The sequence below is a fragment of the Leiobunum rupestre genome, chromosome 1, assembly GCF_980474605.1.
Source record: "Leiobunum rupestre chromosome 1, qqLeiRupe1.1.hap1, whole genome shotgun sequence".
Lineage (NCBI taxonomy): Eukaryota > Metazoa > Arthropoda > Arachnida > Opiliones > Sclerosomatidae > Leiobunum > Leiobunum rupestre.
The window spans coordinates 36,686-58,726 of NC_143384.1; the positions used below are offsets into that span (position 1 = coordinate 36,686).

Here is a 22,041-nt window from a genome sequence, read left to right on the forward strand (position 1 = left end):
GCTTGAAATCTATTTTCAATAAGAAATATTATTATTATTATTATTATTATCTCAAATTTCCATCAAGGTATTAAAAATTTAGGTAAGATTGTAACATTGACTAGCTGAGGAAGGACCGCTCCTGCATCGTTAATAAAGTGTTTTCAACTTCACTAAGTATCAGTTTTTTTATTAAACTTGTTTTAACTATTTCTAAATAACCGTGGAGCAAAATTTTGGAAATTTAATATTAATGATGCGCCGAAAAATATTAAAAAATCATCCCGTTAATCTCCGAACGGTCACATAAAATGTTAAGTGGGGAAAAAATTAAGCTATTCGGCAATAAACGCTTTTTGAAAACTTACCTTAAAAAAGAAGATTTCTGGTTAAGACCGCTGCGATTAATTAAAACTACCAATATATAAACACTTAAAAAATATTAAATCATACGATGCAATTAAATAATAAGGAAAAGCGAAAAACAAGCGAATAATCTGAAGCTACGAGGGTTAAGGCAAACGGAAACGAAATGCAACATGAAACTGACCAAGCGTAAGTCCCGAAAAGTCTGTTGGGCAACGGGTCCCAAGACCCTATGGCGACAGTGATGGGCACTCTCTTCTCGACGTGAGATCAGTTAGAGTAATTGAGAGGAGGTGAGATTCTCTTAGCTTGCAATCATGGAGAAAGAAAGCAAGGAGATGATTTCATAATACGGATAGCTCGTAGATAAGTTCGCCCCCCATTTCATCTCCTTGCTTTCTTTCTCCATGTTGCAATGGAAAGGAGCGTGAAATTAGTTTGCAAGCTATGAATTTAAGGAAATGAGATTTTTCACAGAAAGTGTTTGGAGTGCGAGTGAGCTAAGTTTATTTCGCGAAATACGATGAGAGAAGATCAGCTTAAAAGTTTGTAAAAGGAGGTGAGTCTAAGTTTAGATGTATGGAAACCAAAATAGGAAATATAAAAACATGACATACAATAAATAATTAGTGAACTTTGGCCAATATCGAAACCGAAACGAACATTGACATCATATGCTGCCGTTAGAAGGTGATAATTAAATTAAACTTTTCTAGTTTCAGAACATGGCGCCATCTATATTTATTTCCAAAACTATAACAATATCACTAGGTGGCGCTTTTTAAGCGCGAAATTTAAAAGCATTTCTAAAGACCGGAAGTAGGTATACCTATATTTTCTTACATAAAATTAATGCTATTCCTACTTTGTTTAAAAAAATTAAAAAATCAACGGGATAGATTTTTCATACTCGTTAGATGGAGGACGAAATTAATGAAAAATATAACAGTTTATTTCTGTAACGTGAAATATTTTATTTATTTTAGCTTTTGCGGTCAATAAGTCAACAATGTGTCAGAATTTATCGCCCGGTGTACCTAGTAACAAAGGACCATACCACCGGAGGCCTATCATCATAGTGCCCTTGTCAAGCGTCCCCAAGCCCGGACAGGTGACAAAACCAGCATGGGTAGCAGAACTCTACTACTGATGGTCGCACCTTAGACGCAAGCCACTCAACTCAGCAGAAGGTGCAGCAATGGGTGGACCAATTCCCACTTGGCACACAGCAGTGACCCAACTCCAGCCGACACCCCCCTACGGAGGCAAGGAGCCTTACCCTTTGGAGAGAGCTCCTAAAGGGGAACGACGGGCACACCGCAGTCCAAGTAACCCGGCACCACTGTCACCGGAGATCCCGGTGTGAGTCCAAAAGGCCGGGAAACAGGACCGCCGTGCCCTCATACGTAGGCCCGCCGCCCCACAGCAGGCTACCCAATCCGCCGAGGTGGCCAGTTTGCACGGACCATCTCCGTTCACCTGAGCCGAAGCTCAGTCGGAAGTGGAGATAGGACAATTTGACCAGGGCTAACATCTCCCAGTGCCCCACCGCCCTTATGGGTTACAAGAGCCGGACCTCGACTCCCCGGTAAAACCACCAGTTATTGCACACCCTGACCCGTTAAGAACCTCAATAAGTCAACAAAATGACGAGTTGCTGAAGTAGCAATTATAAGGAAAAATTGATAAAAAAATTACAGTTATTTAGTGGTTAAAGTTTAAAATGGCGCCAGTGTTTTACAATTCAGAACATTACAATCTTTGCAAAAGGTATGATTTCTTTATCACATACAAGGAATCAATTGGTTTTCCTTTTCAATAGTCTCGCGGAGAGTTCCCAATTAAAACATGAAGATCCTGAATTTTCCAAGAAATTCTTTAGTTTACAACAAAGATGATACTGTTTGGGTGTTCAGTAAATTTCGTTGGTCTGATTTAATTAGGTTCAATTGCGAAAATGCGCTCCATTAAGAAGTTTCTAAAAATGTATTTATGGTTTAACAATACCCATCAGCTTGCTAGAGACAGAGCCATAAATTGCATTTCAATAAAATTCAAAGGACATTTATGGATTCCATTCCAGTTGGGTTTACTGAGTCTTCTCTCCAACTCAACAAAATCACAACGATAATAAGGACAATTTTCCTAACCGCAATACCAGCGTTGGGCATTAATTTTGTAATTAAATTAAACAATTTTTAAATCGTTCTGTGACACTTAAATAGAACTCCGTATTAATAGTCCGCTGCTTTGATAACCCTCAAAATAAAATTATAAACAAACATTTCAAATCATCCGCCGCTTCCAACCCATTCTACAACATGAAGTTTCCTATCTATAAACGAAATTATTTTATTCGTAATATTAACTGTACAAGGAAATATTAGCTCTTGATGCGGCAGCATTCCAGGTACATATGAGATTTCTATGTTTCAGCCCGTCAGAGAAACCATTATCTGGCAGTGCTGTTTTTTGACTACGAAATTATACCGCCGATATATTTTACATTTATTGTACCGCAGCTTTTTCGATCGTTATTTAGAGTTATGCTAGATATTTCCCCTTACTGCTCTTGAAACCTCTTGGAAGATGGACAATTAAGTCGGCTTAACTTGCATAACGATAAATTACATGCGCGGTCAAAGAAATTTAAAAGGTGTTATTCTGAATTGTACTTTTTTGAAAGACCTCTAAGAAATATTTCGCTAAATTCTGGAATGTACTAAAATTATCCTAAACTTTTAAAAATGTACTTTTGTTCTTAGTTATTTAAAATTGTACCGAAAAAGTACAAATGTACCAATTTTGGCAACACTGGACTTACTACTTCTTCCGGAAATAGAAATAGATTCGATTTCTCAATGGCTGCGGCAAAGGTGATGTAATTTTGTTTTAATTGGTATAGTTAACAAATGGAGAAAGCGCCGAAGTTACAGTTGAAAGAGGCCAAAATGGCCAAGGCAGATTTTCCCCGAAGTTTTTAATTAATTAAAAATTTCAAAAACTCAATATTTAAAATGGCGTATTTTGGCGCTAGATTTAAAGTGTGTCACGCAAACAAATCAATTTGAGGGACGACAATATCCTTATTCATATTCTCGAAATTGGTTTTTTAGCGATTAACGATTATTGATTTAATTGGTTTTTACTGCAAAATTCCCCACAGCCAAAGAGATTTGAAAAAGACTGTACAATTAGGAACCGTTAGGAAATATTGCGTGACAATTTTATCTATCGCTATCGGGAAAAAGGTTAAAAATGCCTTATTGACCCTTAAAGTAGTTTTTCATGCAAAACTGACCAAGGTACCTCGTCAAACTTTTTTCGGGTTCCTGTATTTTAAAGCAAAATATAAAGAATTTCTGAATCCTGAATACAAAACACCCTTCTTTAATCAGAATCTGTTGAATTATTACGTTATTTTGTCAGCATTGAGACACTCTACAGGTCGAACGATAGTTGTTAGAAATTTGAGCTCCATAGAAACATTGACCAGCATCGTGAGAAGAACATCGTAACCCAATTTTGTGATATTTAACCGGGAACGCTACGCAGTGTTAAACGTGCCATGTCTATTACCTAACGTTTTGGAAAGCATTAGGAAATCTACAGAACTCGAAGAAGATAGAATTTTTAAGTTAATTGTTATTAAATCAAATTAATTGGTAAATTGCGATAATTTTTCTTCCGTTTATCCAATGAAATGGGTGACGCTAAGAAACTTACGGAAAGTTTCGTATGATTGAAAAAGATCTATTATAACACAATGACGGACAAATGTCGCTAAAATAAGGCATCGCACAAATACACACTAAAAAGCACGATATGTCAATATAAAATGAAATTATAAAATTGTAAAGTTTTGTCATGAAAATTAGTTAATTGTATTAGCCAATTTAATATATGTTAATACAAATACCAGAATATCACTATTATATACTACTGAATATTTGGTGAATAACAGAAAATATGATGACATTGCTTCTATAAATTATGTCAGTTTTGAGTGCGCACGTACATACGAAGAGGACTTAAATTAAGGAACGTATACACGTTGGACTAAGAAAAATGTATTTTTACCTTGGTCTTCTAGAAAAAATAAAGGAACCAATGACTTAACGACATTTAAGTCTGATAATACGTCGTTAGGACGTAACTGAATCACGCGAAATTTAACTTTTCTGCCTTTGAAAGGGCTAAACTAATGAGTCTGACCAAGACCTTTCGAAGCCGAAAGCTCTTTCTGTTAACCCGGATATTTTGTCCTTTTAATTTGACAATCTACGAGCTTCTTCATATAAAGATTTTTTTTTATAAAACCTCACTTTAATTACAAAAGTGGTTATAAATTTATTTATGTTTAAACGTTACATTATCACCGTGATAATTAACGATTGGTTAAATAAGTGTTTCGATAGAATTTAAGTCAATATGAAAACCTAGTCGAAAGAAAAATAAACTATTATTGGGTTTGCTATTATTCCACCCTTAAAAATCGTGTTGCCACCCTCGAACCGAATAAATTTTTATGTAGGGGCAGCGGGAATATATCGTAATTTTATATACAGGGTATTCCCTAAATGGTGGTAGGACTGAGCGTCTACGGATTCAACACATTATTTTGAGACGAAAATGTTCTATGGAATTTTTCCGATTTAGGTCACCATTTCAAAGTAACGAAACGATTGATGTATGGACGATCCCTTAATTAAACAATTTATTTTAATACCTTAACGTAAATTAGTAGCTGTTTCATTCATAGACATCGGCTCGCGGCATTAATAAAAAATATTTCTGGGTGAAGGCAATTTTTTAAGAATGAATAAAATATTCACGCTCTCACTATGAAATCATTTTGTTACGACGCGAACGCGCTATTTTTCGTTATAATATCGATTATCTGATTTGTTTTTAAGTAGGTTTAGTAAAGTTTATTTTCACTTATTTCCTAAAAGATAGAAACAACTGAAATATTGAAATTTTCGGCCATTTTACCTTTGTTTTTATTAAAAAATTAATCGCAATTATAATAGTTTTCATTAAATGTAGTTATAGTGTTGTAAGACAACGCTTGGGTAATGAACAAATTCCCCTCCGAGGAGAGGTTATATTACGGGCTTGGCCGACAAGATTTAATAAATGTTGAGTCTCTAAAATGACCGATTTATTGATTTCAAACCAAAAACCATAATTAAAGAAATTAAACTCAAAGCCAAGGGGTAACTAGAAAAAAGTATATCTTAAAATACCGTGGTACGTCAAATTTTAATATTCATATCCCCAGAGCCTAAATGGTCGAATTGAGATTTATTGTAGTGCATTTTACCGTAAGGTCCTTTGTTTTTGGTATTATTAAAGAATTGAAATTAACCCGCTATGAGATGTACAAGTCTATCCTTGGTAAAAATCGATGAATCGTGACTATTTCTATAAATGAGGTTAATGTAAATTAGTTTGACTCCTTGTCGTAAAGAGGTATTGGCCGGGTTGGCACCCGTTAAAGGCGCGAGGGGTTAATGGGCTTGGTTTGGGGACTCAGAAAACTTAAATGTATTGGCAAGGAGACTCACTTTAAGCCCCGAGATCCCTTGCAAAACTCAAGGTTTGGTTGGCTCCCGCCAAGGGCGTGAAATTGGATTGTTGCCGTTTAACACTAATTGATATTAGCACAGACGCCTACTAAGTTCGCCATTATATATAAATTTTGTTTAGAAATAGAACTTTAAAATTCAAATTTAGCGCCGATTTATACGGATTTCCGCCAAATATGTTCGATGGGATTTATACTTGTCTACACTAATCGCTGAAGCATCTTTACTTCTTTACAGGTTCGCTGGTCTAGGAGTGGTGCCTAAATATTAATTTCAGTTTAGAAGGACACCCGAAGGAACCATAAAACAATTAACTTTGATTTCACTGCGGTACTGCCAAATTCTTCAGGAAATTACCTGCCGGAATGATTGAAAAAATAAATTTGATTTTTAACGACAAGTCAACAACGAGAATAATTCAAATTAACTTTCAGCGAAGCTATTCCACTGGCTGGCGATCTCTATAGAACTGAATTTAAACCGCTACTAATCTTTAAAAAAATATTAAAAGCAGGTTCAAATTGGTTACGTATATTTTATTAATGGAATAAGTAAAACTGGAGGTTAGGATGAATTAATGGTTTTTAATACTTTATTATATGAAAATAAATTATCGGAAAATTAAGCTGAAATACAATTCAAAAACCATGTTCTTTAAAAAGAAAAATAAACAGATGGATAATGAAGAGTACGCTTTATGAAGTATTTGCTTAAGAGAAATTACAAAATAAGTTTTTTTATGATAACCCCGACAGGGGTAACAACGTCTTTAATTGGTAAGAATGGTCATATCGTAACTATTTCTATAAAAAAGGCCATTAAAATTAGGTTTACCAACTTGTGTTTGTGGTAAATGTTTTTATTACATACGATCATGATATTAACTTTTCATCATTTTTCAATTCAGAACTATATAGCAATTAGTGGTGTAGTCCGGAATAAAAAAGGCCCTAGGCTCTAACTGGGAAAGAGCAACTACGATTTCGAGTCTGATCGAATATAGCTGTACAGGCCGCTAAAATGTACGAAGGTATGTTGTAGACCAACTAGGTAGTATAGTTCAAGCAAAATAGTGGCTCCCTTATGAGTTTTACTGCATCGCATTACGCTGGGAGAACTGCGGACATAGATATCCCAAGACTGTCAGTTGTTTTGGTTTTGGTTTCAAGTCGTTAATCCCAGATATTTCAACGCTTCACCTAATGAGGTACGTAATATTTTATATTGTGAAGGTAATAATTGTGAAAGATCTTTCTTAAATATTAATTATTCTTAAATTTTCCATCGGAGACAATATTTTACGTTAAATCGGGTCCTGCAAAATTCATTTAGTTTTCTAGATACATTTCAGGGCTCCGGTAGTATAACGTAGCTAATTATTATTTTTGTAGCTGTTATTTATGTTTATTTCCAAAGTAAAATATCCTTAAGTCCAAATGCGTATTATTATCTTTTGTCTTTTATTATGCGCCGCAGTTTTTAGAAAAAAAAGTAATATTAAAGTGTTTTTGAGTAGGGTTTGTCAAGCGAGTTCCGAAAACGTATAAAAAATATTTACAATCATGTTAACTCTTCTTGAAATAAATGCAGGAAATAATAAATTCCAGCTTGTCAGCACTGGTTTTAATGGCCTAGTATATAATTAGTATATAATTTTTTGGTTCCGACAAATGATTTATTTCAAAAGCTTTAATAAAAAAACTTTAATAGTCCATGGCGACGTTTGTACGCTGAAAATGTTTTAACAATTTTCAAAAACCAATTTGTAGATATATATTTGCTGCAACAATAGTTTGTTATGGTAAAACTACACTTTGATCTTATCCAACTCTTCGAGAAGCGATAACTCCAGATAAATAATGTTATCAGACAGGGTGAGAAATTAGAATTTTTTGAAAACTGGACCTGTGGCGAGTAGAGCATTGATAAATTAATTAAAAAACTGGCCACTGGCCACTCACCATTTTTAACCTTCAAAATTAGCCTTTTATAATTTAATGAAGTAAAATCTTGAAGGGAAAAACTTTGAATTAATTAAGTGGTCATTGTGGCCACTAACACCCCAAGCATTTAATTTTTAAACTAACCCGGCTAATTTTTAAACTGGCGATTGGCCAGTGATAGTGCCTTATTTCTCACACTTTCAGATACTACACTTTGATCCTGGCCAAAAGGACGAGAAACATTAAACCACATTTTGAAATAAATAAAAAAGCTGAATTTCAATTTTAAAAAGAAATAATCTCTCTGCTATTGGCTATTTAACATCATTTATTTTGTTTCCTTAGAGAAATCTATGTGAGTTTTACAGGCATAGTTGAGAAAGAAATATAGAAATTGGATAACATGCTAGAACAATTTTTGAAACTTTGTCGCGTGTTCCGATTAGAACTTTAAAAGAACCTTGAATTTGGTCCCTACTTTTCGTTAGGCCGGCAACTAAAAATGCGCCATCAGCGCCGCACTGGTGAACTAACACTCTATTTCGCTTTAGAGTAAATGGCCGACTTTAACTCGCCGTTTACGCTTTTTTTATATATTTAAAGCTACTTAGGTTTAATAAAAGTTGAAGAATAGCTTAAAATTGCGTTATTAAATCGCGTTATAGTAAATACACAAAAGGCAAAATATCTTTTCACAGGTTAGTGTTACAAATACTTTTCTTCTTACCATAATTTCCAATCGTTATGAACGCACTAGAAAACGCGTTTCCTACAAAACATGGAATGCTAGTTTTTTAAAATAAAAATGAAGAATGGTTCGAAATTGCTTAATTTAATATTTTAGAAGTTGGTACAAATACAAAAACATATCTTTTCACAGGTCACTGTTAGCAATAGTGGTTTTACTAGCGATGGTTATGGGGGGAGACCGGTTGACAGTAATGGTTTATAGCGAATATCTACGTTATTATTGTATGTACGTCTATAAGCCCAAATATAAACTATAGAGCCCGGCTATTTCCTACAAAAAATAGTCTATGAACATTTTACATGCTAGCAATCGTTGTGTCGTATTCGCGGTTTTGACGTTGTACCCGAAACGCGTAGTTTTTGGGCCTTCGTTGACTTAAAACGCGTTTGCCGGTCTTCATGTAACCGCGTTTATAATTTAATACCCAGCTACTTCTTGTTATTTCTGCAATAAATCGCTTGAAAATTAAGCAACTGTGAAGGTTCTGCGAGAGAAAATTATGGGAAAGTCGGAATAATGGGTCCCTTCAATTTAATTTTATATTAATAATAATAATAATAATAATAATCAGCTAGGCTAATACCCAAGGCACCACCTTAGGCCTAAGTCATCATGCGACTTTTGAGCCCTTAATTCAGGTGGCCGGGTTACAATGCGTAGGAGGGTGGTGGCAAGCCCTGCATGCCACGAGATCGAGCCTACAGCTCCCTACACTAACTATTACCGTTAACCTAGACAAGTTTTTATGGAAGGGGAAACCGAAGAACTCTGGGGAAAACCTCTTAAACCAGTGGGGAGAGAACTTGCAAACTCAACGCAGAAGGAGTTGTTCCGAGTTTTCACCCAGTGCCACAAGCTGGGATCGAACCCGGCTCCTCTTGCTGCGAGGCGAAAGTGCTAACCACTCCGCCACCCCAATTAAGTGCCGTAAGGATTAAATCTACAAGACTCGTATCAATACTTTGAAAAGAAAACACGACACTGATGAGACTGTTCGACATGTAGAACGCGAGCGAATCAAACGTATAATAAGTTATATTTTATACTTTTAATTATTATAAACATTGTTTAATATTTCAACGCTAAATAAAGACCTCAGAGCCAACAATAATTTACTTGGTTAATACCTTATATAATTTTAACAGAGGAAAACCGAACACCTACTATAAACTAAGAATTATAAGTAGTGAGACCAACAAGAGTGAGAATCAGATACCAAAGGTTAAGCCATAGCCTTCCAAACTAGCCCTAAATACAGCAAACTATTTCTTTTAATAATAAAGATAAATAAGAACAATTATTCAAAAGATAATCTATCATCTCGTAAAATATCAAAGAAATGCTGTATTTACCTTTCGAAAAATATTAATCCGAAAACCACATTCTGGATAGTAGCAGCTTGGAATAATTAATCCAAGGTTGCAGCCTCCTCTCGATTTGTACTCGCTGCTAAAACTGTTAAAGAAAGTGGTTAAGACCACTAAATGAATCAACAATACCTGTAAATGGTTATTTGCATCTGTGCTTACGTAATTCACAAAGTAGACATGATCACTAGATAAAATAAGCATCGTGTGTGCGGCGTAGAGGGTGCTACTATCGTTTTAGCCAAGAATATAATCGGTGGTCTGCCAGCCATTTGATTAAGCGTTCTAGTTTTTATCCGACTTCTATGAAAAAAAACCCTGACACACAATCGTTGCTAAAATAACGTGTCGCAAATATACCTTATAACATTAGGTTAAATACGGTACCTACATATGAAAAACATTATATCCCCACGGGTATTATTCGAACCTACGACCTTTGGGTTACCGTACCAACGCCACTACCATTTGACTACCGTGGCTACGAATAATTAGGCCTTAGACCCCCAATTTATGAATGACTCGATCTGGTTCACATTATAGACGGGATTTAAATAAAATGTATAATTTAAAATAATTCCTGCGTAATAAGAAAAATAAATTCTCATTACATATGAAAAGCGAATTGAATTTTTTAGGTTTGCCATGTGCAGTTTTTAGTTGCAGTGGCTAAATGACGACGTTCCGAGTAACATTGAACGAATATTATTCTCACATGCTGCTAAGATTAAGGTTTCAATCCTTTGAATACCATTATTATTGCGTGTAATAATTGTTAATTTTGGTCTCAAAACATTTTTATTTGTTTGGCTAATGCGTTCCAATAGATTTCACCCTTCTCTGCAACGCCGAGTCTATACTGGGGTGCTACAGGTGAAAATTTTCCCCATATGTTCATCTGATGATCCACTATAGTTAAGGATCGTGTTCCCCAGATGTGAAGTTTCCTGTAGGCCTTACAGATGCTCTAATTCCAAAGGCGTTCCATAAGGACGTCTGTTGGAACGGTTCAAGCGCAGTTAAAGCGCACATAGAGCGCATCTTAAGCGTACTACGAGAACATATTAGTACATATGATAAATATCAAAAGCTTTTCTGTGAAGGCATTCAACAAGTGTCAGGGTGCTCTAATTTCTGGACACAGTCTTGCGGTCTTAAGGTGTTTTTTGAACGTTCTTTAGGTGTCATAGGGATTTGCCTTGTACTAATGAGGGGTTCTTTTTTCCATAATTTATATCAGTTTTATTTGGGATAGCGTAAAGGGAGGTTTGGTACGTATATTTTCGTGGGTAACAGTGAAGGGACATTGTCTCGCGGATGTTCCCTAGGAACCGCCTCGAGTCTTGTTCCGAGGGAACATTGACGTGACATTGACCCGTTACTATTACATTCAATTAGGTATATATGAGGGGTTTTGCTTTATTTTCTCTCTATTGTATTTCGGATAGCGTAGAGAGGATCGAGACAATATTTAAAATTTATCTTTCCTTTGTAGCCTATATTTTCAAGATGGCCAATTATCTGACCAAAGATAAAGTTGTTAAACTTTTGTGCGACGCTTTTCGTCTTTCTAAAAAGACGCCCAAGAGTGCCTACTTTACGCCGGAGTCGCTTATCCAAGCGCTCTATTTTTATGTTAGTGCTCTTCCTGGCCAGCAAATAAAACAACTCTTCTTGACAGTCCCCGAAATAGATGAAGCCTTTTCAAATAACACCGTTAAAAATGAAGGCACGTGGTTTACAGTGGTCAAGAGCGCAATAGCAATATCTGGGAAAAAAGGCTCAACAACACATGAGTAAAATTTATTATTATTATGTGTTTCTATCCTGCCAATTCTTTAACCTTGGTACAAAGATTTTGTAAATTTCCTTTATAATCACTTTGCGACAGGATATAGATACAAACTAATTAGTTCTAAAACATTTCCTAGGAGAAAAAACAGTCAAAAATGTCTATCGGATCACTCTAAAAACCTACAGAACTTATTTGCTATTCAATCTGACGGGTCACTGAAACAGAACGATTTTATCCTATACAGCGTGGCTTACCTCGCCAAACTGGCTCGTAAGTGTAATAGTTAAAAAATAATAATAGGCCTATTCCGCTTCCAGATGGTTACCAGATGAACAGCGTCACTAGCTTCTTCCGACAGCCTGCTCATTATTTTTTTTTCAGAGGGCAAGTATGGTGATGCAGCAGAAAATCTTTTCCCGGTTTCAGTATGGAGTCGGTATCTAGAGTTGGCTGTGAAGGAGCCAGAGTGGTCAAAACTTTTGTGTTTACCTAATGACGAATTGTTTGGTTTCCCAAATTGCGTGGATGTTGCAGAACCTCCACTAGTCGCATCAATTCCTGGTAGCTTATATCAAGGAAGATTAGCCAAAGGAAGCGAAATGTTGGTAGAAATTATCGCCCCAACCGCCGGTCCGTTCATTTGAAGAGGAAGGAAACAAACGGGGGTGTATAGCGGGAAAATGGCAGACCCGGAATCGCCACTATTGGTACGCCATTTTTTGGCTCCAAACCCTCGATTGTTTCCTTTCCCTTCAACCGAACGGACGTGCAGCTGGAGCGAAAGTTTCTACCAACAACAAGCTTCCTTTGGCTTATCTTACCTGTTTTTATAAGTATTTCTTTTATTTATATATTTTTAAAGACGGACAGGTGGTACCAATCGTGGAACCGGAAGATGTAGCAATAGCTGACGACGAGTATGATCGAAAATATTCTAGGTTGCCCCAAAAAATTAAACAGGAGGAAGAAATTCTCGAGGTAGCTATAATTTTTTTTGGGCTGTTCTTTTAGCTCTCTCTACTCCGAAATACCATCCGTCAACGAACAAAAGGTACTTCGGAGCATTCCGGGAGTAGAAAGAGCAGCTCAAAGAAAAACGCTGGTAGTAAAAATATAATTAAAAGATACCGGGAGCTTTAAAGTGGCGGTGTACAACCAACGCTATGTGAATACAATTTCGAACGTCGGTTTTAGCACCGTTTTAATTTTAAGCTCTCGGTACAGAACTGTGTACTACTAATAACGCATATATTTTCTAGTCGCTCAAAAAAACTGAAAAGCAGCACCAAGCCGCCGTTAAAAGCCTAAAAGAAGAAATCAAAAAACAAGAGAAAAAAGTTCAGTATCTTGTTGATCTGAAAAACACGAATGAGAATTACCGTCGGTTAGGAAAAGCGTTTTCCCACTCTAGTTCAGGTCAGCAAGAGGACATTATTAACTCCACAAATCTGCTTAATAAAGCTATGAAAGAAATGGCTACGGCTAGCCTTACTGAAACAATTGCGCAACTTATGGCTTTACGCAATGTGTCCAAAAACTTGATAGTTGTTAATACAACTCCACTCCCTAATGAAGCGGATAATGCAAATGAATTTAGAGCTGAAAATACTCTAATTTCTGAGTCCGGGGATAACTTTGACGATAGCGAGCAGGGCTGCAGTACAAGGGTTCCAACGCCAGGGTCCACCTTCGAATCAACTGCTACTAATCCAAATATCCTAGAAAGGGCGATTCAAGAGTTGCACGAGAAACGCGGTAAATACTTATTTTTCAATATGATTTATTTATTCTAAATTTAAATAAATTTTTATAAAATTTTATTATTTTAGGCGCTGACGAAGCATTGACGATGTCGCAAGTCTTTCCCTTAAAGAAAAAGAAGAAATCGAAGCGGCATAATTAAAAAAAATTTAATATAAATTTAAACGATAAGTATAGTATTCTAAAGTACACACTATTTTAAAAAGCATCTTATTTTAAAGAGCACACTATTTTAAAAAGCATACTATTTTAAAATGCACATCATTTTAAAGTGCAGACTATTTTAAAGCGCACACCATTTTAAAAAGTATATTTTTACAGAGCACACGATTTTAAAGAGTACACTATTTTAAAGAGCACACGATTTTAAAGAGCACACTAATTTATAAAGCATACTATTTTAAAGATCACACTATTTTAAAGAGCCCACTATTTTAAAGAGCACACTAGTTTAAAGAGCACACCATATTTAAGTGCACACTTTTTAAAAAGCGCATCTTTTAAAGAGCACACTATTTTAAAAAGCACACTATTTTAAAGTGTAAAATATTAAAAGATAAACTATTTTAAAGTGTAAAATATTAAAATGTATACTATTTTAAAGTGTAAAATATTAAAATGTAAACTATTTTAAAGTGTAAAATATTAAAAGATAAACTATTTTAAAGTGTAAAATATTAAAATGTATACTATTTTAAAGTGTAAAATATTAAAATATTAACAATTTTAAAGTCTAAAATATTTAAAGTGTAAAATATTAAAAGTATAAAATATTAAATGTAAACTTTTTTAAAGTGTAAACTATTTTAAAGTGTTAAGTAATATAAACTGTAAAATATTTTTTAAGGTAAAATATTTTAAAGTGTTAAGTAATATAAACTGTAAAAAATTTTTTAAGGTAAAATATTTTAAAATGTAAAATATTAAAAGATAAACTATTTTAAAGTGTAAAATATTAAAATGTATACTATTTTAAAGTGTAAAATATTAAAATGTAAACTATTTTAAAGTGTAAAATATTAAAAGATAAACTATTTTAAAGTGTAAAATATTAAAATGTATACTATTTTAAAGTGTAAAATATTAAAATATTAACAATTTTAAAGTCTAAAATATTTAAAGTGTAAAATATTAAAAGTATAAAATATTAAATGTAAACTTTTTTAAAGTGTAAACTATTTTAAAGTGTTAAGTAATATAAACTGTAAAATATTTTTTAAGGTAAAATATTTTAAAGTGTTAAGTAATATAAACTGTAAAAAATTTTTTAAGGTAAAATATTTTAAAATGTAAAATATTTTTAAATTTAAAATATGAGTGTAATGTTTAAGATGTAAAATATAATTTCTGTTAAGTATGAAGATAAAGTTTAAAGTTAAAATTTATGTTCCAAGTTTTTAGCATATTGAAAAACATTGAAAATTGATTTTGAATGATTTTTATTAACGAAATTTCAAATTGTCCTTTTTAAAATGTCATTTAGCCCGTGAAAAGCCTCTTCATTGTACACTGTTCAAAAATTCCTCGGCTGTTAAAATATTTGTAGTTTATAAGAAATATCACAAAAGCATTTTAGGTAGAAAAATCAAACCAATTGCAACTTTTATCGTTTAAAAAAGCCTCTCAGATGCATTGGTCACATTTTTGGAAAATTTTAAAACTGCACCGGAAATCACGAATGTCCTTTTCGACACCTTTTTAAACAATATCGTTACACCATTGATAATGGCATTTTCGGATTCATAAGGGTCGATTCATATGTGGAAAGCGTCAATTTTATCCTTCTACGACCAACGGTTAAAACGATATTAGCTTTGAAATGTTTTGGGAAACTTCGTGACATTCTAAACGGTTGACTATCAAATCCGGATAAGATTCATTGAATTTCATCAACATTTACGCTATTAATGATAGTAGATACGGTTTGAAATATAATATTGTTTCAATAATTTCAAAAATTTCACAAACATAAACAGTGGCGTAGCTTGAGATTTTGGGACCAAGGGGCCTTTATGGAACTAACAGCTTAGAAAAGTATGGTTCTAATTTTGATTTGGCGCTTTTGGTCCAGGGGCCCGCTCGCATTGTGGCTCTGCTGCGACTTGGCTTCGCCAGTACAATAAAGCTTTCTAATGTTGAACGTCTTAGGCATTAAATGCGAGGGACTTTTTAATTGTTGGTACCTGACGCCATTATCGAAACACGATATAAATGCCGATATATCGGAAAATATTCCCATAATCTCCGACTATTTTGGATTGGAAACGGTATAATATCGGTCAGTCTCCGTTCACGTTAATGGGGTAAGGGTAGGTTCTTGCTGAAGCCAGCCGTTTCCATCGTTCACGCTTACGTCGTGTGTATTATCATAGTACCCATGCTCTATCGCGCTTTCTGTAAGTATGAGAGTGCAAGAGAGACGCCAGCAGTATCCTTGTTAACGTGTTCATTCCTATGAAAGTGCGATGGCGCTTTAAAAGTTGGAACAGAAGACGCCACGGCTATAAAAGATAATTTTCAAATCTACTCATTTCCCGGTGAAGTTTGAAAAAAGCCTAGCTAGGGAATATAAAGAGGCACTTTTCGACAGGTGTTTCGCCTAGCTCTCTAGCGAAATGTTTTTGTTTATTTTACGCCCTTTTTGCTAAGGAAAGCCATCGCGCTTCGTTAGGAATGAAGGTGTTTCCAAGGATACTGCTAGCGTCTGTGTAGCACTCTCCTGCTTACACAGCGAAATAGAGCGTCATTCGTAAGAAAGGGTTTTTGCTTATTTTTGCCTTGTTTACAGCACGCGCACTTTCGAGCTTTTTACATTACGATGAAAAAAGCTACGATTGGCGCAGTAACAAAACCGTATTTTACACACGTCACTTCCTTATAGAATAAAATTTTAAAAACTTAAACAAATCCCATGGCCAAAAACATTTTGAACGGACTGTTTTTAGCATAACTTTATCTAATCGAACCATTACTAACCTTAATATATCTAAGCTGGCTTTAACAGCAGCTACAGCAAAGGCAGACTAAGGCTCCGGCATAGAGCAGGCGGTTAAGCAGACGAACCGACACGGAAATGTATTCCGACTGGCGTAAAAACACTATCCGCCCCGTATAAGATCTCCGTGTATCCATGGAACATATACTGAATTTGTTTATTATAGTTTAAAATTAAAATTTACAGTATCCTTATTCATATTGTCTTATTATTAAATTAGAGCAGGTTATTTTGTGTTATATTTCCAACATAATTGTTTTTCATTATGGTTTTGGTGTGAAAGAATTTTTTTTTAAATTTGTTTAAAAATAAAAATTTACGTAAAATTAAAAGTCAATAACAAAGCTTCTTTTAAATAGAAGTTTAAAATTATAATCCAGTAACCTTATCGTCTGAAAGGGGGTACCTTGCGTGAAATCCGGTAGTTCTGACTTTTTGCTGACATGTTTATGATGATGGGCCAATGAATAGTCCAAGTTTTTGACTCCGAGCGACGAACCCAACCTTTCCGTCAATCGAACAAACCGCGGAATTTTCCACTTTTCTTCAGTTTTTGGCGATTTTAAGCCTAAAGGACTAGTTTTTCGATAATATCTACGTCTTTAAAGTATATTAGATTTTCTACAATAGTAGACTACGAGCGATTTAGTGCCAATTACCTCCGACCAAGGGTGTTAGTGTTGCTCGTGTTAATTAGGAAAAATCCAACCATTTTTCCTATTGCGATAGATACTACACTTTGATCTTAGCCAAAATGCCGAGAAGCGCTACCGAAATGAAGAAACTCGGATTGAGTGTCTTTTCAGATTCCGCTTCGATTGAAGAGTGAAAAATGAATTATGGTGATTTAACCAGTTAAAGGCGAGATTTACGACTGGCAAAATACAGAGCCGAGATTTCTTCTTCGAACGGTCAAATTTTAAATAAATTTAAAACGTAGGATGAACGTGTAAATTAGGAAAAATCCAACTCTTTTTCCTAATACGATAGATACTACACTTTGATCTTAGCCAAAAGGCCGAGAAGCGATACCGAAATGAAGAAACTCGGATTGAGTGTCTTTTCAGATTACGCTACGATTTAAGAGTGGAAAATAAATTATGGTGGTTTAACCTTTTAGAGACGAGGTTTACTACTGACAAAATAGAGAGCGGAGATTTCTTCATCGAACGGTCAAATTTTAAATAATTTATAACATAGGATGAACGTGTAAATTAGGAAAAATCCAACTCTTTTTCCTGATACGATAGATACTACACTTTGATCTTAGCCAAAAGGCCGAGAAGCGATACCGAAAGGAAGAAACTCGGATTGAGTGTCTTTTCAGATTACGCTACGATTTAAGAGTGGAAAATAAATTATGGTGGTTTAACCTTTTAGAGACGAGGTTTACTACTGACAAAATAGAGAGCGGAGATTTCTTCATCGAACGGTCAAATTTTAAATAATTTATAACATAGGATGAACGTGTAAATTAGGAAAAATCCAACTCTTTTTCCTAATACGATAGATACTACACTTTGATCTTAGCCAAAAGGCCGAGAAGCGATACCGAAAGGAAGAAACTCGGATTGAGTGTCTTTTCAGATTACGCTACGATTTAAGAGTGGAAAATGAATTATCGAGGTAAACCCTATTAAAAGCGACGTTATCCGTTGACTTTACCCAGAGCGGAGGTTTCTTTTTCGGACGGTTAAATTTTAATAAGTTAGTAACTTTCGCCCAACGTTCAAATAAGAAATAATCCCAGTTTTTATTTAATGCGATAGACACTACACTTTGGTTTAAGCCAAAAACGGGAGAAGCGATGCTGAAATGAAGAGAGACTCGGAGTTTCTTTTCAATATTTGACTAGGTTTTACGGGTGGAAAATGAATTATCGAGGTTAAAGGAAGCTCAGATGTTAAGTGTCATGCCAATATGGTGTGAGGGCGATAATTGTTTTTTTTTAATAAATAAATATTTCAAGTGATGAAAACTAATAAAAAGAGTTGAAAAGTTAGGAATTTATTAAACTATGTTTATCTTAAAAAACTAAATAATTTTATTAAGAATAAATATTTGTTAAAAAGCGTGTTGATTCTGCCGGCCAATCGGTTTGTAAAGGTAATAATGAATGCAGTACGTGCCAGGATTATTTTTGTTGCTGTAATTTTATCGCTAGTAGAACACTGTATAAAGGTGAAATAACTAAAATATTATCGTGATACTGCAAACCGGGAAAACTGTTATTGGCTGATAACACTGCAAAGTGGGGGAACGTAAGTAAGTGGTTGGTAGCCTGTTCTGGATCTGAATATAAAAGGGAATGTAAAATTCTTTTTATATCAGTTCTACCTTGGATCCTGAATAGGTATGTTTTACTTTTCGTTTTATTGATAGTGGGTTAAATGTGTAAAACTTAGTTTGTACTTAGCGATGGCAGACCAAGAAGATTTAAATGAAAGTTTTAGTTCCGACGATTCGGATTATCACAGATATATGTGTTTTAGAAATGGGCACTATTCGTCTTCGGATTCGGAAGACCTTTCTTTCGAGGAAGGTGTGGAAAGTGAGGAAGACGAGGATTACGAACTAGGAGAAGAATTAGGAGTACCCGAAGAAAATGATGGGGCAAATTCCGATTTGGTAGCCACAGTGGAGGTTGAACGTCTACCAGCTCCTCTAATTTTATTAGAGGACGGGGATATAGAAGAGGCATTCATTGGGGAGTTTGCTGATAGAGAAGAGGATGCGCAGGAATAACGTAAGTTGTCGAAATTGCTAATTAATTTTTTTCTGACGTTTTCTCTAACGCGTGGTTTATTCTATTAGTTATCCCGTAATAACGTTTTATTAAATCTTTAAATGTTATTTCTTTACAGGTATGAATTTGAAGAAACTTTTTTGTTGTTATTCAAAAAAATTGTCATTCATGAATAAACTTTACCTTTAAATTTCCAAATATTGTGTTATTTATTAAAAACGTTATCCTTAACCTTTATTTAGTTAAATTGATATAGGCGCTGTGCAACGAAAAAAATAAAAGAGCGGGGGCTACGTGGGGCGGCAGCTCCACCGACATAAACAACGGTTTGACTTTACTTGGTCTCTTAGTATAAAATAAATACATTGTAATATTAAATTTGGCGTGGAAAACGAGTAAAAGAGACGTATAAAAAACCCCCGGGGTCCGGGGTCTCCCCTCTACGGGGGGCAGATATAGGGGGCAGAGCCCACCAACAGAACAAACAGTGGAATCTTGCGCGTAAAGTAAATATAAACATTATACCCACGATTCCTAAACCAGCTAACCTAGCATTAGTCAATGGCCGAAACCGATCGGTTTCACGTTATGATATGGCGATTTTAGTGATTTATCAAAACATGATATAAATTCCGATATATCAGAAAATATTCCTATAATCTCCGACAATTTTGGATTGGAATCGTGATAATATCGGTCATCATCCGTTTACTTTAATGTGTTAGGGGTAGGTTCTATGCTGGGGCCAGCCGTTTCCATGCTCTATCGCGCTTTCTGTAAGCAGGAGAGTGTAAGAGAGACGCCAGTAGTAAAAACTAAAAACTAAAAAACTAATAATCAGCTAGGCTAATACCCAAGGCACCACCTTAGGCCTAAGTCATCAAGCGACTTTTGAAGCCTTTAATTCAGGTGGTTGGGTTACAATGCGTAGGAGGGTGGTGGCAAGCCCTGCATGCCACACGATCGAGCCAACAGCTCCCTACACTAACTATTACCGTTAACCTTGTTAAGGTGTTCATTCCTATGAAAGTGCGATGGCGCTTTCGAAGTTCGAACAGAAGACGTGGCGTATGGTAGAAAATATTTTTCAAATCCATACATTTCCCGGTGAAGTTTGTAAAAAGCCTAGCTAGAGAAAATAAAGAGGCACTTTGTCAGGTTTATCGCCTAGCTCTCTAGCGTAATGTTTTTGTTTAGTTTACGCCCTTTTTGCTAAGGAAAGCCATCGCGCTTCGTGATTAATGAAGGTGTTTCCAAGGCTACTGCTAGCGTCTGTCTCGCACTCTCCTGCTTACACAGTGAAATAGAGCGTCATTCGTAAGATAGTGTTTTTGCTTATTTTTGCCTTGTTTTCAGCACGCGCACTTTTGAGCTTTTTACATTACGATGAAAAAAGCTCTGATTAACGCAGTAACAAAACAGTATTTTACACACGTCACTTCCTTATAGAATAAAATTTTAAAAACTTAAACAAATCCCGTGGCCAAAAACATTTTGAACCGACTGTTTTTAGAATAACTTTATCTAATCGAACCTTTACTACCCTTAATATATCTTAGCTGGCTTTAACAGCAGCTACAGCAAAGGCAGACTAAGGCTCCGGCATAGAGCAGGCGGTTAAACAGACGAACCGACACGGCAATGAACTCTGAGTGGCGGAAAAACCCTACCGGCCCAGTCTAAGATTTCCGTGTATTCAAAAAAGTGATCCTACACTTTGATTTTACCCGAAATGAAGAGACTCTGAGATTCTATTCGTATGTCGCTAGGATGAAATAACCGAGTTTAAACCTATCCAAAGCGAGTTTTTTGACCGAATTTAACGTGAGAGTAGTTTTCTTCCTTTAATAAATTACTAACTTTCGCCGAACACACTCCCTATACAACGAGTGGGTTAACCCGTTAAAGATGAGGTTTTTTGTTGAATTCTATGCGCCTACTGCCGTTGGAAAGGGAAGGAATGGTCTTCCCCAGACGTGAAACCTCTGGGAATAAGCGCATCCAATAAAACTTGATTTCCTATGGATTGAAAGCGTGTGTAAAGTCTAGTTTTATAGAGTTTCTGTAAGGAGTGTGTTTTATATATACCTACTTCTGTCTTATTTCCCGAAAGTAATGGTGACGTGACAGCATTACGTGGTTGTTACCGAATAAGTATTCTTACGAGGAAACACCGGGGTGTCATTGTCACGTATCCCTTAACAACTAAATATACTTACTAAACCTAGCTTGGTATATCCAAGGCGCGAAAAATAAGGAAAAATGTAACCAGTTCAAAATAAATTTGCAATAATTTTTATAAAAAGTTTATTTTAGTTTTTTTCTTAAAAACTGTACATTTGAAAATATCTTTAAATGGGTTACAAAATACGTTATAAGATGTGTTAACGAGAGGTCAATAGGTCTTTAGATGAATTAAGGGAAATCACGTGATTGCGTTAAGGTTAAAAGATCGCGCGCGATTTTCCTTTTAAGACCCTCTGCACTAAAATATTAAAAAGTGCGGGCTTCTTCAGTGACGTCGACATAGACAGTAAAACATGTCAGTCCGTGGGAGAAACAATTTACGAAACCCCCTATTTATAATACTTTTATAAAATATGACAGTTATTGTACCTTTTTAGTAACATTTTTTCACAGTTGTTACAATAAGAAGGGGATCGGCGAATGATATTAAATTCTCTTGAGAGGCTTGATAACTAAGATCAAGTTTTCACTGTACACAGGATAATATAAGTCAGTCTTTA

General features: G+C 35.2%; 2 non-coding genes and 1 pseudogene across 2 annotated transcripts; all 3 read right to left on the minus strand.

Annotated features, from left to right (window-relative positions):
• Positions 1-17,454: 17,454 nt before the first annotated feature.
• Positions 17,455-17,578, minus strand: LOC149960371 (U2 spliceosomal RNA; annotated as a pseudogene).
• Positions 17,579-17,650: 72 nt separating this feature from the next.
• On the minus strand, positions 17,651-17,838 carry LOC149960372 (U2 spliceosomal RNA). The gene has a single exon (XR_016473702.1). It is a non-coding gene; the product is annotated as a U2 spliceosomal RNA (small nuclear RNA).
• A 72-nt stretch (positions 17,839-17,910) lies between these two features.
• On the minus strand, positions 17,911-18,098 carry LOC149960373 (U2 spliceosomal RNA). The gene has a single exon (XR_016473679.1). It is a non-coding gene; the product is annotated as a U2 spliceosomal RNA (small nuclear RNA).
• Positions 18,099-22,041: the final 3,943 nt, after the last annotated feature.